The sequence below is a fragment of the Salmo salar genome, chromosome ssa05 (assembly GCF_905237065.1).
Source record: "Salmo salar chromosome ssa05, Ssal_v3.1, whole genome shotgun sequence".
NCBI lineage: Eukaryota > Metazoa > Chordata > Actinopteri > Salmoniformes > Salmonidae > Salmo > Salmo salar.
This window is the reverse complement of record NC_059446.1, coordinates 91785674-91803527: the sequence shown is the minus strand read 5'-3', so window position 1 is coordinate 91803527 and position 17854 is coordinate 91785674. Positions and strand designations below refer to the sequence as shown.

Genomic DNA, 17854 nt, shown 5'->3' with positions numbered 1-17854 from the left:
TCTTCAACGTAAAAAAAATTATAAAAAAAATTGTGTTAAACTGAAAAACATCAAAGAAACACAATACTGGGTCCTTGATCATCTCTTTTACTACTTTCATTAGGATCTCCGGTAGCTGTTACAAAAGCAGCAGCTACTCTTCCTGAGGTCCACACAAAACATACAACATGATATAATACACTACGTTAAAAGACAAGAACAGCTCAAGGACAGAACTATATATATATATATATATATTATATATATATATATATATATATATATATATATATATATATATATATATATTTGTTTTACAAAAGGCACACATAGCCTACATATCAACACATACACAAACTATCTAGGTCAAATAGGGGAGAGGCGTTGTGCTGTGAGGTGTTTTGAAACCAGGTTCATTTGAGCAATATGAGGTGGAAGGGAGATCCATGCAGTAATGGCTCTGTATAATACTGTACGCTTTCTTGAATTCGTTCTGGAGTTGGGAACAGACCCCTGGTGGCATGTCTGGTGGGGTAAGTGTGTGTGTGTATCAGAGCTGTGTGTAAGTTGACTATGGAAACAATATGGGATTTTTCAACACATTAATGTTTCTTATAAAAACAAGAAGTGATGCAGTCAGTCTCTCCTCAACTCTCAGCCAATAGAGAGAGAGAGACTGGCGTGGATAGTATTTATATCGGCCCTCTGATTACAATGAAGTGCAAGACGTGCAGCTCTGTTCTGGGCCAGCTGCAGCTTAACTAGGTGTTTCCTTGCAGCACTCGACCACACGACTGGACATTAATCAAGATAAGACAAAACTAGAGCCTGCAGAACTTCTCTTTATTACGGACGGACCTCTCCCTGTCTTTACAACCTTTGAGTATTTCTGTTTTTGACCATGACAGTTTACAATCTAAGATAGCGCCAAGTAATTTAGACTACTCAACTTGTTCAACAGTCGCACCATTCATTACCAGATTCAGCTGAGGTCTAGAACTTAGGGAACGATTTGTACCAAGTACAATTCTCTTAGTTTTAGAGATGTTCAAGGACCAGTTTATGACCGACCAACCGTTCCAAAAACAGACTGCAACTCTTTGTTAAGGGGTTTTCAGTGACTTCATTAGCTGTGGCTGCTGATGCGTAAATACGGTTGAATCCTCAGCAATACTTTACCCACAAGGAGCCTCCTTATGGAGATCTGAATCATTAAAATAACTGATTTGATATTCATCACCACAGCATCTTGCTGTCTAAGCATGTGGAAATGTTTTGTTTTTTAATCAACTGCAGGTCAGCGTACTGTATGTCTCTAAAATATCAGCAGAAACACATCCATGATGTCTTGTCAGAGCAATGGCCGATTGCAGTAATACATCTGGGGCTGTAACAAGTTAAACAGTAGCTAGATAGCTAGTGTAGCAAAGACAGCCATTAAGGAAAGCCTAACCCTGGGGGTTTACTGGAGAGAGAGGGAGATGGTGTGGGGTTTACTGGAGAGAGAGGGAGATGGTGTTGGGGTTTACTGGAGAGAGAGGGAGATGCTGTGGGGTTCACTGTTGACTGTAGAGAGAGGGAGATGGTGTTGGGGTTTACTGGAGAGAGAGGGAGATGGTGTGGGGTTTACTGGAGAGAGAGGGAGATGGTGTTGGGGTTTACTGGAGAGAGAGGGAGATGGTGTGGGGTTTACTGGAGAGAGAGGGAGATGGTGTGGGGTTTACTGGAGAGAGAGGGAGATGGTGTGGGGTTTACTGGAGAGAGAGGGAGATGCTGTGTGTAAGTCTGAAGCCTTCTGGTGCTATACTAGAGTATACCCTCCCTGCCTCCCACCCTTCCTCGCTCCCTCCTCCCTCCCTCCTTCCCTCCCTCGCTCCCTCCCTCCCTCCCTCGCTCCCTGCCTCCCTCCCTCCCACCCCCCCTCCCTCCCACCCCCCCTCCCTTACACCCCCCCCTCCCTCCCTCCCTGCCTCCCACGCTCCCTGCCTCCCACCCTCCCTCGCTCCCAACCTCCCACCCTCCCGCCCACCCTCCCTCGCTCCCTGCCGTCCCTCCCTTCCTCGCTCCCTCCCACCCTCCCTCCCACCCTCCCTCCTTCCCTGCCTCCCTCCCCTGCCGTCCCTCCCTGCCTCCCTACCACCCTGCCTCCCTCCCTGCCTCCCTCCCTCTCTCCGTCCCTGCCTCCCTCCCTCTCTCCCTCCCTGCCTCCCTACCACCCTGCCTCCCTCCCTGCCTCCCTCTCTCCCTCCCTGCCTCCCGACCTCCCTCCCTCCCTCCCTGCCTCCCTCCCACCCTCCCTCCCTCCCTCCCTGCCTCCCTCCCTGCCGTCCCTCCCTGCCTCCCTACCACCCTGCCTCCCTCCCTGCCTCCCTCCTCTCTCTCTCCCTCCCTCCCTCCCTCCCTCCCTCCCTCCCTCCCTCCCTCCCTCCCTCCCTCCCTCCCTCCCTCCCTCCAATCACTAGAACCCTGATTGCTCCCTCCAGAGTCAATGAGAATCCTCAAAGCCAATAGAAGTCATGATCTCTGGGATGGGATGCTGCAGTTGTTTTCAACTGAGGTGGAAAAGCATGATGGAGTATGGGTAGTGGGGTGAAAGGGTGGGAGGTGGTGTGTGTGTGTGTGTGTGTGTGTGTGTGTGTGTGTGTGTGTGTGTGTGTGTGTGTGTGTGTGTGTGTGTGTGTGTGTGTGTGTGTGTGTGTGTGTGTGTGTGGAGGGGTGATTGTGGGAGGATCAGAGAATGGGCAGTAATTTAGAGGGGACAGCTGAGAAGGAGCATTAACCAGTGTACCTGTGGTCATTGAGTTCACCACCACCTGCGTCATAAAAGCTGGGGCAATAGTAGTCTACACTCACATACAGGGAGGCAGGCTCCTCTTAGATGAACTGTATTAGAAGATGGCATTGTGCTGTATCCTGCTGGATATTTGTTGGGAACTGGAACGTGCTGTCGTACACGTCGATCCAGAGCATCCCAAACCTGCTCAGTAGGTGACATGTCTGGTGAGTATGCAGGCCATGGAAGAACTGGGACATTTTCAGCTTCCAGGAATTGTTTACAGATCCTGGTGACATGGGGCCGTGCATTATTATGCTGAAACATGAGGTGATGGTGGCTGATGAGTGGCATGACAATGGGGCCTCAGCATCTCGTCACGGTATCTCTGTGCATTCATATTGCCATCGATAAAATGCAATTGTGTTCGTTGACCGTAGCTTATACCGGCCCCATACCATAACCCCACAGCCACCATGTTGACATCAGCAAACCTCTCGCCCACACGACATCATACACGCTGTCTGCCATCTGCCTGGTACAGTTGAAACCGGGATTCATCTGTGAAGATTAATATTTCTCCAGCGTGCCAGTGGCCATCGAAGGTGAGCATTTGCCCACTGAAGTCGGTTAGGATGCAGAACTGCAGTCAGGTCAAGACCCTGGTGAGGATGATGAGCCTGCAGATGAGCTTCCCTGAGACGGTTTCTGACAGTTTGTGCAGAAATACTTCGGTTGTGCAAACCCACAGTTTCATCAGCTGTCCAGGTGGCTGGTCTCAGACGATCCCGCAGATGAAGAAGCCGGATGTGGAGGTCCTGGGCTGGCGAGGTTACATGTGGTCTGCGGTTGTGAGGCCTGTTGGACGTACTGCCAAATTCTCTAAAATGATGTTGGAGGAGGCTTATGGTAGAGAAATGATAATTAAATTCTCTGGCAACAGCTCTGTGGACATTGCTGCAGTCAGCATGCCAGTTGCACACTCTCTCAAAACTTGAGACACTGTGGCATTGTCTGTGGCATTGTGTTTTGTGACAACTGCACATTTTAGAGTGGCCTTTAATTGTCCCCAGCACAAGGTGCACCTGTGTAATGATCATGCTGTTTAAACAGTTTCTTGATATGAGGAGGTGGATTAATTATCTTGGCAAAGGAGAAATGCTCACTAACAGGGATTTAAACAAATTTGTGCACAACATTTGAGAGAAATAAGCTTTTTGTGTGTATGGAACATTTCTGGGATCTTTTATTTCAGCTCATGAAACATGGGACCAACACTTTACATGTTGTGTTTCAGAAGCATGGTTGGTTCTATTAGACATGTTTCCCAGCCACTTTCTCCCCGGTCCCTAGCTGTGTTTCAGTAGCAGGGTTGGTTCTATTAGACATGTTTCCCAGCCACTTTCTCCCCGGTCCCTAGCTGTGTTTCAGTAGCAGGGTTGGTTCTATTAGACATGTTTCCCAGCCACTTTCTCCCCGGTCCCTAGCTGTGTTTCAGTAGCAGGGTTGGTTCTATTAGATATGTTTCCCAGCCACTTTCTCCCCGGTCCCTAGCTGTGTTTCAGTAGCAGGGTTGGTTCTCTAGGGCTGTGTCCCATATGGCACCCTTTTCCCTATATAGTGCACTACTTTGGTACAGAACCCTATAGATGGGTTAGTTGACAACGTTACGCTTCCATGGGGCAGAAGTCCATGTGTGGTTGTGATTCTGGATGGCCATGGGGCAGAAGTCCATGTGTGGTTGTGATTCTGGATGGCCATGGGGCAGAAGTCCATGTGTTGTTGTGATTCTGGATGGCCATGGGGCAGAAGTCCATGTGTTGTTGTGATTCTGGATGGCCATGGGGCAGAAGTCCATGTGTTGTTGTGATTCTGGATGGCCATGGGGCAGAAGTCCATGTGTTGTTGTGATTCTGGATGGCCATGGGGCAGAAGTCCATGTGTTGTTGTGATTCTGGATGGCCATGGGGCAGAAGACCATGTGTTGTTGTGATTCTGGATGGCCATGGGGCAGAAGTCCATGTCTGGTTGTGATTCTGGATGGCCATGGGGCAGAAGTCCATGTGTTGTTGTGATTCTGGATGGCCATGGGGCAGAAGTCCATGTGTTGTTGTGATTCTGGATGGCCATGGGGCAGAAGTCCATGTGTTGTTGTGATTCTGGATGGCCATGGGGCAGAAGTCCATGTGTTGTTGTGATTCTGGATGGCCATGGGGCAGAAGTCCATGTGTGGTTGTGATTCTGGATGGCCATGGGGCAGAAGTCCATGTGTGGTTGTGATTCTGGATGGCCATGGGGCAGAAGTCCATGTGTTGTTGTGATTCTGGATGGCCATGGGGCAGAAGTCCATGTGTGGTTGTGATTCTGGATGGCCATGGGGCAGAAGTCCATGTCTGGTTGTGATTCTGGATGGCCATGGGGCAGAAGTCCATGTCTGGTTGTGATTCTGGATGGCCATGGGGCAGAAGTCCATGTGTTGTTGTGATTCTGGATGGCCATGGGGCAGAAGTCCATGTGTGGTTGTGATTCTGGATGGCCATGGGGCAGAAGTCCATGTGTTGTTGTGATTCTGGATGGCCATGGGGCAGAAGTCCATGTGTTGTTGTGATTCTGGATGGCCATGGGGCAGAAGTCCATGTCTGGTTGTGATTCTGGATGGCCATGGGGCAGAAGTCCATGTGTTGTTGTGATTCTGGATGGCCATGGGGCAGAAGTCCATGTGTTGTTGTGATTCTGGATGGCCATGGGGCAGAAGTCCATGTGTTGTTGTGATTCTGGATGGCCATGGGGCAGAAGTCCATGTGTTGTTGTGATTCTGGATGGCCATGGGGCAGAAGTCCATGTGTGGTTGTGATTCTGGATGGCCATGGGGCAGAAGTCCATGTGTTGTTGTGATTCTGGATGGCCATGGGGCAGAAGTCCATGTGTGGTTGTGATTCTGGATGGCCATGGGGCAGAAGTCCATGTGTGGTTGTGATTCTGGATGGCCATGGGGCAGAAGTCCATGTGTGGTTGTGATTCTGGATGGCCATGGGGCAGAAGTCCATGTGTTGTTGTGATTCTGGATGGCCATGGGGCAGAAGTCCATGTGTGGTTGTGATTCTGGATGGCCATGGGGCAGAAGTCCATGTGTTGTTGTGATTCTGGATGGCCATGGGGCAGAAGTCCATGTGTGGTTGTGATTCTGGATGGCCATGGGGCAGAAGTCCATGTGTTGTTGTGATTCTGGATGGCCATGGGGCAGAAGTCCATGTGTTGTTGTGATTCTGGATGGCCATGGGGCAGAAGTCCATGTCTGGTTGTGATTCTGGATGGCCATGGGGCAGAAGTCCATGTGTGGTTGTGATTCTGGATGGCCAGATTGCTGGCGACACTGACAGGAAACTGCCACGTGGTGAATCCTAAGTGGCTTGTTTCAGCTGGTTTCATGTCTTGTTTGGAGTTGTTTGGACTGATTTCATGTCAATGCTAATACGGCAAAAAAACATTTGCTAGCTTGCTAACCAACAACTGTAACAATGTATTTTTAGAGACAACAAGTGCTCATTATGCAAATGTATTTATGTTTTCAAAAAACATTGGTGACGTAATATAGTTTCCAGGTTGTCACCAATCTAAGCCAACCCTGTCTGTTTGGACCCACAGTTGGCCCGGCATCGGTTCTGTTGCTGAACAATCAATCTGTCTATAGGCCCTGGTCAAAGTAGTGCACTGGAAAGGAAACTGGCTGCCGTTTGGTACAGTTCCACTCCAGATATAAAGGAGGTCAGCAGCGCCCTGCCAAGGTGCAGGCTTCTGCTCTGCCAGAGACTGATGCATTTGACCTGATAATGGAACATTTAAAGTATATCAGGTATAGTCGTTTTAATGGTCCCTCAGATTTCCTGTAAATTAATCTTTTTTTTTTTTTATAAATGAATGCGCGTCCTAAATGCCCAAGTGCACTACTTTTGACCAGGGCCCTACGGCCTACAGAGCACTGTAAAGGGAAGAGGCTGTCAATTGGAATGCGTCTTGTGTATTTTTTGCTAGCGTAGCCCGCTGGACTGATTTGATTGCCCTGAAACGTGATTTAATTGAGCTGACCCCTGTTAGATGACTATCTGTCTACTACGCCAGATACACCACAAGTAACCCATTGCCAATCCAAGTCACATCACATTACATTCTCAAAATGAATCTGTTTCAAAAAGAGGAAATTAGATTCAAATCACTGGTGATTAAGATCTCCGAATAATTACGTCTAGACTTTCACAGTCTAAATGAATATGGAACAAATTAATATAGTTCATAAGGTAACATAATGATAATGTCTATGAGAGAGAGAGAGAGAGAGACAGAGAGACAGAGAGACAGAGAGAGAGTTGTGTGTGTTAGACAGGGGAGAGTAGTGTGTGTTAGACAGGGGAGAGTAGTGTGTGTTAGACAGGGGAGAGTAGTGTGTATCAGACAGGGGAGAGTAGTGTGTGTTAGACAGGGGAGAGTAGTGTTAGACAGGGGAGAGTAGTGTGTATCAGACAGGGGAGAGTAGTGTGTGTTAGACAGGGGAGAGTAGTGTTGTGTTAGACAGGGGAGAGTAGTGTGTATCAGACAGGGGAGAGTAGTGTTGTGTTAGACAGGGGAGAGTAGTGTGTGTTAGACAGGGGAGAGTAGTGTGTATCAGACAGGGGAGAGTAGTGTTGTGTTAGACAGGGGAGAGTAGTGTGTGTTAGACAGGGGAGAGTAGTGTGTGTTAGACAGGGGAGAGTGGTGTTGTGTTAGACAGGGGAGAGTAGAGTAGTGTTGTGTTAGACAGGGGAGAGTAGTGTGTGTTAGACAGGGGAGAGTAGTGTGTATCAGACAGGGGAGAGTAGTGTTGTATCAGACAGGGGAGAGTAGTGTGTGTTAGACAGGGGAGAGTAGTGTGTATCAGACAGGGGAGAGTAGTGTGTGTTAGACAGGGGAGAGTAGTGTTGTATCAGACAGGGGAGAGTAGTGTGTGTTAGACAGGGGAGAGTAGTGTTGTATCAGACAGGGGAGAGTAGTGTGTATCAGACAGGGGAGAGTAGTGTGTATCAGACAGGGGAGAGTAGTGTGTATCAGACAGGGGAGAGTAGTGTTGTGTTAGACAGGGGAGAGTAGTGTTGTATCAGACAGGGGAGAGTAGTGTGTGTTAGACAGGGGAGAGTAGTGTGTATCAGACAGGGGAGAGTAGTGTGTGTTAGACAGGGGAGAGTAGTGTGTATCAGACAGGGGAGAGTAGTGTTGTGTATCAGACAGGGGAGAGTAGTGTTGTGTGTCAGACAGGGGAGAGTAGTGTTGTGTTAGACAGGGGAGAGTAGTGTTGTGTTAGACAGGGGAGAGTAGTGTTGTGTTAGACAGGGGAGAGTAATGTGTGTTAGACAGGGGAGAGTAGTGTTGTGTTAGACAGGGGAGAGTAGTGTGTGTTAGACAGGGGAGAGTAGTGTTGTATCAGACAGGGGAGAGTAGTGTTGTATCAGACAGGGGAGAGTAGTGTTGTGTTAGACAGGGGAGAGTAGTGTTGTGTTAGACAGGGGAGAGTAGTGTTGTATCAGACAGGGGAGAGTAGTGTGTATCAGACAGGGGAGAGTAGTGTTGTATCAGACAGGGGAGAGTAGTGTTGTATCAGACAGGGGAGAGTAGTGTTGTATCAGACAGGGGAGAGTAGTGTGTGTTAGACAGGGGAGAGTAGTGTTGTGTATCAGACAGGGGAGAGTAGTGTGCGTTAGACAGGGGAGAGTAGTGTGTATCAGACAGGGGAGAGTAGTGTGTGTTAGACAGGGGAGAGTAGTGTTGTGTCAGACAGGGGAGAGTAGTGTTGTATCAGACAGGGGAGATTAGTGTGTATCAGACAGGGGAGAGTAGTGTTGTGTTAGACAGGGGAGAGTAGTGTTGTGTTAGACAGGGGAGAGTAGTGTTGTGTTAGACAGGGGAGAGTAGTGTGTATCAGACAGGGGAGAGTAGTGTTGTATCAGACAGGGGAGAGTAGTGTGTATCAGACAGGGAGAGTAGTGTTGTGTTAGACAGGGGAGAGTAGTGTTGTGTTAGACAGGGGAGAGTAGTGTGTATCAGACAGGGGAGAGTAGTGTTGTGTTAGACAGGGGAGAGTAGTGTTGTGTTAGACAGGGGAGAGTAGTGTGTATCAGACAGGGGAGAGTAGTGTGTATCAGACAGGGGAGAGTAGTGTTGTGTTAGACAGGGGAGAGTAGTGTGTGTTAGACAGGGGAGAGTAGTGTTGTGTTAGACAGGGGAGAGTAGTGTGTATCAGACAGGGGAGAGTAGTGTGTATCAGACAGGGGAGAGTAGTGTGTATCAGACAGGGGAGAGTAGTGTGTGTTAGACAGGGGAGAGTAGTGTGTATCAGACAGGGGAGAGTAGTGTGTGTTAGACAGGGGAGAGTAGTGTGTATCAGACAGGGGAGAGTAGTGTTGTGTGTCAGACAGGGGAGAGTAGTGTGTATCAGACAGGGGAGAGTAGTGTTGTATCAGACAGGGGAGAGTAGTGTTGTATCAGACAGGGGAGAGTAGTGTTGTGTTAGACAGGGGAGAGTAGTGTTGTGTTAGACAGGGGAGAGTAGTGTTGTATCAGACAGGGGAGAGTAGTGTGTATCAGACAGGGGAGAGTAGTGTTGTATCAGACAGGGGAGAGTAGTGTTGTATCAGACAGGGGAGAGTAGTGTTGTATCAGACAGGGGAGAGTAGTGTGTGTTAGACAGGGGAGAGTAGTGTTGTGTATCAGACAGGGGAGAGTAGTGTGCGTTAGACAGGGGAGAGTAGTGTTGTGTCAGACAGGGGAGAGTAGTGTTGTATCAGACAGGGGAGAGTAGTGTGTATCAGACAGGGGAGAGTAGTGTTGTGTTAGACAGGGGAGAGTAGTGTTGTGTTAGACAGGGGAGAGTAGTGTTGTGTTAGACAGGGGAGAGTAGTGTGTATCAGACAGGGGAGAGTAGTGTTGTATCAGACAGGGGAGAGTAGTGTGTATCAGACAGGGAGAGTAGTGTTGTGTTAGACAGGGGAGAGTAGTGTTGTGTTAGACAGGGGAGAGTAGTGTGTATCAGACAGGGGAGAGTAGTGTTGTGTTAGACAGGGGAGAGTAGTGTTGTGTTAGACAGGGGAGAGTAGTGTGTATCAGACAGGGGAGAGTAGTGTGTATCAGACAGGGGAGAGTAGTGTTGTGTTAGACAGGGGAGAGTAGTGTGTGTTAGACAGGGGAGAGTAGTGTTGTGTTAGACAGGGGAGAGTAGTGTGTATCAGACAGGGGAGAGTAGTGTGTATCAGACAGGGGAGAGTAGTGTGTATCAGACAGGGGAGAGTAGTGTGTGTTAGACAGGGGAGAGTAGTGTGTATCAGACAGGGGAGAGTAGTGTGTATCAGACAGGGGAGAGTAGTGTGTGTTAGACAGGGGAGAGTAGTGTTGTGTTAGACAGGGGAGAGTAGTGTGTGTTAGACAGGGGAGAGTAGTGTGTGTTAGACAGGGGAGAGTAGTGTGTGTTAGACAGGGGAGAGTAGTGTTGTGTTAGACAGGGGAGAGTAGTGTGTATCAGACAGGGGAGAGTAGTGTGTGTCAGACAGGGGAGAGTAGTGTTGTGTTAGACAGGGGAGAGTAGTGTGTATCAGACAGGGGAGAGTAGTGTGTGTTAGACAGGGGAGAGTAGTGTGTGTTAGACAGGGGAGAGTAGTGTGTATCAGACAGGGGAGAGTAGTGTGTATCAGACAGGGGAGAGTAGTGTTGTGTCAGACAGGGGAGAGTAGTGTTGTGTCAGACAGGGGAGAGTAGTGTTGTGTCAGACAGGGGAGAGTAGTGTGTGTCAGACAGGGGAGAGTAGTGTTGTGTTAGACAGGGGAGAGTAGTGTGTGTTAGACAGGGGAGAGTAGTGTTGTATCAGACAGGGGAGAGTAGTGTGTGTTAGACAGGGGAGAGTAGTGTGTGTTAGACAGGGGAGAGTAGTGTGTATCAGACAGGGGAGAGTAGTGTGTATCAGACAGGGGAGAGCAGTGTGTATCAGACAGGGGAGAGTAGTGTGTATCAGACAGGGGAGAGTAGTGTTGTGTCAGACAGGGGAGAGTAGTGTGTATCAGACAGGGGAGAGTAGTGTGTATCAGACAGGGGAGAGTAGTGTGTTTTAGACAGGGGAGAGTAGTGTGTATCAGACAGGGGAGAGTAGTGTGTATCAGACAGTGGAGAGTAGTGTGTATCAGACAGGGGAGAGAAGTGTTGTGTTAGACAGGGGAGAGTAGTGTTGTGTTAGACAGGGGAGAGTAGTGTTGTGTTAGACAGGGGAGAGTAGTGTTGTGTTAGACAGGGGAGAGTAGTGTTGTGTCAGACAGGGGAGAGTAGTGTTGTGTCAGACAGGGGAGAGTAGTGTTGTGTTAGACAGGGGAGAGTAGTGTGTGTCAGACAGGGGAGAGTAGTGTTGTGTCAGACAGGGGAGAGTAGTGTTGTGTCAGACAGGGGAGAGTAGTGTTGTGTCAGACAGGGGAGAGTAGTGTGTGTTAGACAGGGGAGAGTAGTGTGTGTTAGACAGGGGAGAGTAGTGTTGTGTTAGACAGGGGAGAGTAGTGTGTATCAGACAGGGGAGAGTAGTGTGTGTCAGACAGGGGAGAGTAGTGTTGTGTTAGACAGGGGAGAGTAGTGTGTATCAGACAGGGGAGAGTAGTGTGTGTTAGACAGGGGAGAGTAGTGTGTGTTAGACAGGGGAGAGTAGTGTGTATCAGACAGGGGAGAGTAGTGTGTATCAGACAGGGGAGAGTAGTGTTGTGTCAGACAGGGGAGAGTAGTGTTGTGTCAGACAGGGGAGAGTAGTGTGTATCAGACAGGGGAGAGTAGTGTTGTATCAGACAGGGGAGAGTAGTGTTGTGTCAGACAGGGGAGAGTAGTGTTGTGTCAGACAGGGGAGAGTAGTGTTGTGTCAGACAGGGGAGAGTAGTGTGTGTTAGACAGGGGAGAGTAGTGTTGTATCAGACAGGGGAGAGTAGTGTGTGTTAGACAGGGGAGAGTAGTGTGTGTCAGACAGGGGAGAGTAGTGTGTATCAGACAGGGGAGAGTAGTGTGTGTCAGACAGGGGAGAGCAGTGTGTATCAGACAGGGAGAGTAGTGTGTATCAGACAGGGGAGAGTAGTGTTGTGTCAGACAGGGGAGAGTAGTGTGTATCAGACAGGGGAGAGTAGTGTGTATCAGACAGGGGAGAGTAGTGTGTTTTAGACAGGGGAGAGTAGTGTGTATCAGACAGGGGAGAGTAGTGTGTATCAGACAGGGGAGAGAAGTGTTGTGTTAGACAGGGGAGAGTAGTGTTGTGTTAGACAGGGGAGAGTAGTGTTGTGTTAGACAGGGGAGAGTAGTGTTGTGTTAGACAGGGGAGAGTAGTGTTGTGTCAGACAGGGGAGAGTAGTGTTGTGTCAGACAGGGGAGAGTAGTGTTGTGTTAGACAGGGGAGAGTAGTGTGTGTCAGACAGGGGAGAGTAGTGTTGTGTCAGACAGGGGAGAGTAGTGTGTAGCAGACAGGGGAGAGTAGTGTTGTGTCAGACAGGGGAGAGTAGTGTTGTGTTAGACAGGGGAGAGTAGTGTTGTGTCAGACAGGGGAGAGTAGTGTGTATCAGACAGGGGAGAGTAGTGTTGTGTTAGACAGGGGAGAGTAGTGTGTGTCAGACAGGGGAGAGTAGTGTTGTGTCAGACAGGGGAGAGTAGTGTTGTGTTAGACAGGGGAGAGTAGTGTGTGTTAGACAGGGGAGAGTAGTGTGTATCAGACAGGGGAGAGTAGTGTGTATCAGACAGGGGAGAGTAGTGTGTGTTAGACAGGGGAGAGTAGTGTTGTGTTAGACAGGGGAGAGTAGTGTTGTGTCAGACAGGGGAGAGTAGTGTTGTATCAGACAGGGGAGAGTAGTGTTGTGTTAGACAGGGGAGAGTAGTGTTGTATCAGACAGGGGAGAGTAGTGTTGTATCAGACAGGGGAGAGTAGTGTTGTGTTAGACAGGGGAGAGTAGTGTTGTGTCAGACAGGGGAGAATAGTGTTGTGTTAGACAGGGGAGAGTAGTGTTGTATCAGACAGGGGAGAGTAGTGTTGTATCAGACAGGGGAGAGTAGTGTTGTATCAGACAGGGGAGAGTAGTGTTGTGTTAGACAGGGGAGAGTAGTGTTGTATCAGACAGGGGAGAGTAGTGTTGTGTCAGACAGGGGAGAGTAGTGTTGTGTTAGACAGGGGAGAGTAGTGTGTGTTAGACAGGGGAGGGTAGTGTGTGTCAGACAGGGGAGAGTAGTGTTGTGTCAGACAGGGGAGAGTAGTGTTGTATCAGACAGGGGAGAGTAGTGTGTATCAGACAGGGGAGAGTAGTGTTGTGTCAGACAGGGGAGAGTAGTGTTGTGTTAGACAGGGGAGAGTAGTGTTGTGTTAGACAGGGGAGAGTAGTGTTGTGTCAGACAGGGGAGAGTAGTGTTGTGTCAGACAGGGGAGAGTAGTGTTGTGTTAGACAGGGGAGAGTAGTGTTGTGTCAGACAGGGGAGAGTAGTGTGTGTCAGACAGGGGAGAGTACAGTAGCTTGTTTAGACAGATTTTATGCTAAACAAATACATGGGACATCATATATAACCAATCGTAGAGTATCTACAGTATCTACAGTATCTACAGTATCTACAGTATCTACAGTATCTACAACACCGCAGGACAAATGGTTATTCATTCATCTGCATTAGTTGGTTTGCAAGTTGATGATTTATTGACTGTAATGGCTGGATGTAATTACAGTGGAGAAGCAGGAGAGGGAGGGAGGGAGGGAGGGAGGGAGGGAGGGAGGGAGGGAGGGAGGGAGGGAGGGAGGGAGGGAGGGAGAAAATTATGGTTGTGAGGTCTATGGTCCGCTCGCCAACAAAGAATTCACAAAATGGGACAAACACCAAATTGAGACTCTGCATGGAGAATTCTGAAATAAATATCCTCTGTGCAGAACGCAAAACACCAAATAATGCATGCAGAGCAGAATTAGGCCGATACCCGCTAATTATCAAAATCCAGAAAAGAGACGTTAAATTCTACAACCACCTAAAAGGAAGTGATTCTTAAACCTTCCATAACAAAGCCATCACCTACAGAGAGATTAACCTGGAGAAGAGTCCCCTAAGCAAGCTGGTCCTGGGGCTCTGTTCACAAACACAAACACACCCCACTGAGCCCCAGGACAGCAACACAATTAGACCCAACCAAATCATGAGAAAACAAAAAGATAATTACTTGACACATTGGAAAGAATTAACAAAAAAATAGAGCAAACTAGAATGCTATTTGGCCCTAAACAGAGAGTACACAGTGGCAGAATACATGACCACTGTGACTGACCCAAATTTAAGGAAAGCTTTGACTATGTACAGACTCTGTGAGCATAGCCTTGCTATTGAGAAAGGCCGCCGTAGGCAGACCTGGCTCTCAAGAGAAGACAGGCTATGTGCACACTGCCCACAAAATGAGGTGGAAACTGAGCTGCACTTCCTAACCTCCTGCCAAATGTATGACTATATTAGAGACACATATTTCCCTCAGATTACACAGACCCACAAAGAATTCGAAAACAAATCCAATTTTGATAAACTCCCATATCTACAGGGTGAAATACCACAGTGTGACATCACAGCAGCAAGATTTGTGACCTGTTGCCACAAGAAAAGGTCAACCAGTGAAGAACAAACACCATTGTAAATACAACCCATATTTATGTTTATTTATTTTCCTTTTTGTACATTAACTATTTGCACATCGTTACAACACTGTATATAAATACATAAAATGACATTTAAAAAGCCTTTTATTCTTTTGGAACTTCTGTAAGTGTAATGTTTACCGTTCATTTTTATTGTTTATTTCACTTTTGTTTATTATCTATTCCACTTGCTTTGGTAATGTTACGTTTCCATTGCCAATAAAGCCCTTACAATTTCAATTCAATTTCAGTTTATCAGTATATCTACACAGTGAACAGTATCAGTATATCTACACAGTATCAGTATATCTACACAGTGAACAGTATCAGTATATCTACACAGTATCAGTATATCTACACAGTATCAGTATGTCTAAACGCGAACAGTATCAGTATATCTACACAGTGAACATTATCAGTATATCTACACAGTATCAGTATATCTACACAGTATCAGTATATCTACACAGTGAACAGTATCAGTATATCTACACAGTGAACATTATCAGTATATCTACACAGTATCAGTATATCTACACAGTATCAGTATATCTACATGGTGAACAGTATCAGTATATCTACACAGTATCAGTATATCTACACAGTATCAGTATATCTACACAGTATCAGTATATCTACACGGCGAACAGTATCAGTATATCTACACAGTATCAGTATATCTACACAGTGAACAGTATCAGTATATCTACACAGTATCAGTATATCTACACAGTATCAGTATATCTACACGGCGAACAGTATCAGTATATCTACACAGTGAACATTATCAGTATATCTACACAGTATCAGTATATCTACACAGTATCAGTATATCTACACAGTATCAGTATATCTACACAGTGAACAGTATCAGTATATCTACACAGTATCAGTATATCTACACGGCGAACAGTATCAGTATATCTACACAGTATCAGTATATCTACACAGTGAACAGTATCAGTATATCTACACAGTATCAGTATATCTACACAGTATCAGTATATCTACACAGTGAACAGTATCAGTATATCTACACAGTATCAGTATATCTACACAGTATCAGTATATCTACACAGTGAACAGTATCAGTATATCTACACAGTGAACAGTATCAGTATATCTTTATTCAGACTACAGATGTTAAACCATATTGTCTAGAACAGGGGGAATTCCATATCCTGCCTGTTTATCAGCAGTATTGTGTGTTTATGTTACAGTAGTGAGTTCCTCTGAGGACACAGTATGTCTGTATATCTTTACTCAGCCTTTACAGCAGTTAAACCACACGTTATGAAACAGTAGATCAGCCTGTACAGCAGGAGATCAGCCTGTACAGCAGGAGATCAGCCTGTACAGCAGGAGATCAGCCTGTACAGTAGTTAAACCATACGTTATGAACCAGTAGATCAGCCTGTACAGCAGGAGATCAGCCTGTACAGCAGGAGATCAGCCTGTACAGCAGTAGATCAGCCTGTACTGTAGTTAAACCAGACGTTATGAACCAGTAGATCAGCCTGTACAGCAGGAGATCAGCCTGTACAGCAGTAGATCAGCCTGTACTGTAGTTAAACCAGACGTTATGAAACAGTAGATCAGCCTGTACAGCAGGAGATCAGCCTGTACAGCAGGAGATCAGCCTGTACTGTAGTTAAACCATACGTTATGAAACAGTAGGAGATCAGCCTGTACAGCAGTAGATCAGCCTGTACAGCAGGAGATCAGCCTGTACAGCAGGAGATCAGCCTGTACAGCAGTAGATCAGCCTGTACAGTAGGAGATCAGCCTGTACAGCAGGAGATCAGCCTGTACAGCAGTAGATCAGCCTGTACAGCAGGAGATCAGCCTGTACAGTAGGAGATCAGCCTGTACAGCAGGAGATCAGCCTGTACAGCAGGAGATCAGCCTGTACAGCAGGAGATCAGCCTGTACAGTAGGAGATCAGCCTGTACAGTAGGAGATCAGCCTGTACAGCAGTAGATCAGCCTGTACAGTAGGAGATCAGCCTGTACAGTAGGAGATCAGCCTGTACAGCAGGAGATCAGCCTGTACAGCAGGAGATCAGCCTGTACAGCAGGAGATCAGCCTGTACAGCAGGAGATCAGCCTGTACAGCAGGAGATCAGCCTGTACAGCAGTAGATCAGCCTGTACAGCAGGAGATCAGCCTGTACAGCAGTAGATCAGCCTGTACAGCAGGAGATCAGCCTGTACAGCAGGAGATCAGCCTGTACAGCAGTAGATCAGCCTGTACAGTAGGAGATCAGCCTGTACAGCAGGAGATCAGCCTGTACAGCAGTAGATCAGCCTGTACAGCAGGAGATCAGCCTGTACAGCAGGAGATCAGCCTGTACAGCAGGAGATCAGCCTGTTCAGCAGTTAAACCAGACGGTTCAGTAGAGCAGTAGGTTCACAACAGTGTGAGTGTTTTGTTATTGTGTCTGGGTTGTCATTTCCCTTCGCAGTTGATATTTCATCTACTTCTCGCTGCTCCAAAATACAGGTCACGAACCCCAAAAGGCTCCCTATTCCCTAGTGCACTATAAAAGGATCCCTATTCCCTAGTACACTATAATAGGCTCCCTATTCCCTAGTACACTATAAAAGGTTCCCTATTCCCTAGTACACTATAAAAGGATCCCTATTCCCTAGTGCACTATAAAAGGATCCCTATTCCCTAGTGCACTATAAAAGGTTCCCTATTCCCTAGTGCACTATAAAAGGATCCCTATTCCCTAGTACACTATAAAAGGCACCCTATTCCCTAGGGCACTATAAAAGGATCCCTATTTCCTAGGGCACTATAAAAGGATCCCTATTCCCTAGGGCACTATAGAATGCTCCCTATTCCCTAGTGCACTATAAAAGGCACCCTATTCCCTAGTAGACTATAAAAGGGTGTGATTTGGGACTCACATTTGTAAGATAAAAAAAGTTCTGCTACAGCTGGTGTGTGTGTGTGTGTGTGTGTGTGTGTGTGTGTGTGTGTGTGTGTGTGTGTGTGTGTGTGTGTGTGTGTGTGTTTATTTCTCACCAGGAGGCAGAACTCTATACAGGCCTAACAGGAAGATAACAGTCTCTGTTGAATAATTCATAGACAGAAGGAGAAACACATGTTGCCGTTCTTCCTCCCCTTTATCATGGCAGGGTTGGACCTTCTCTCTAACACATTACTGATGGTCTGTCTCGCTGTGCTTCACCTTCAGGCTCATCTAATGCTCGTGGCTCGCGGGCTAAAAACATGTTTCAGGTACGTTAGTGGCTACCTAGCGCACTGAGGAGTGGCACGGCAACCCCTTTCTTTGACCGTCGTGGCCCAGTTCTAGTTGCCCTGCCTGGTTACGTGACCTAGCCTATATCTGCCTGCACAGCGACTGTCATCGTGTGTGTGTGTGTGTGTGCGTGTGCGTGTGTGTGTGT

At 47.4% G+C, this 17854-nt stretch overlaps 1 protein-coding gene across 1 annotated transcript in view; it reads left to right on the top strand.

Annotated features, from left to right (window-relative positions):
- LOC106606155 (CUB and sushi domain-containing protein 3) overlaps positions 1-17854 on the top strand; it is a 492730-nt gene that overhangs the window by 245862 nt on the left and 229014 nt on the right.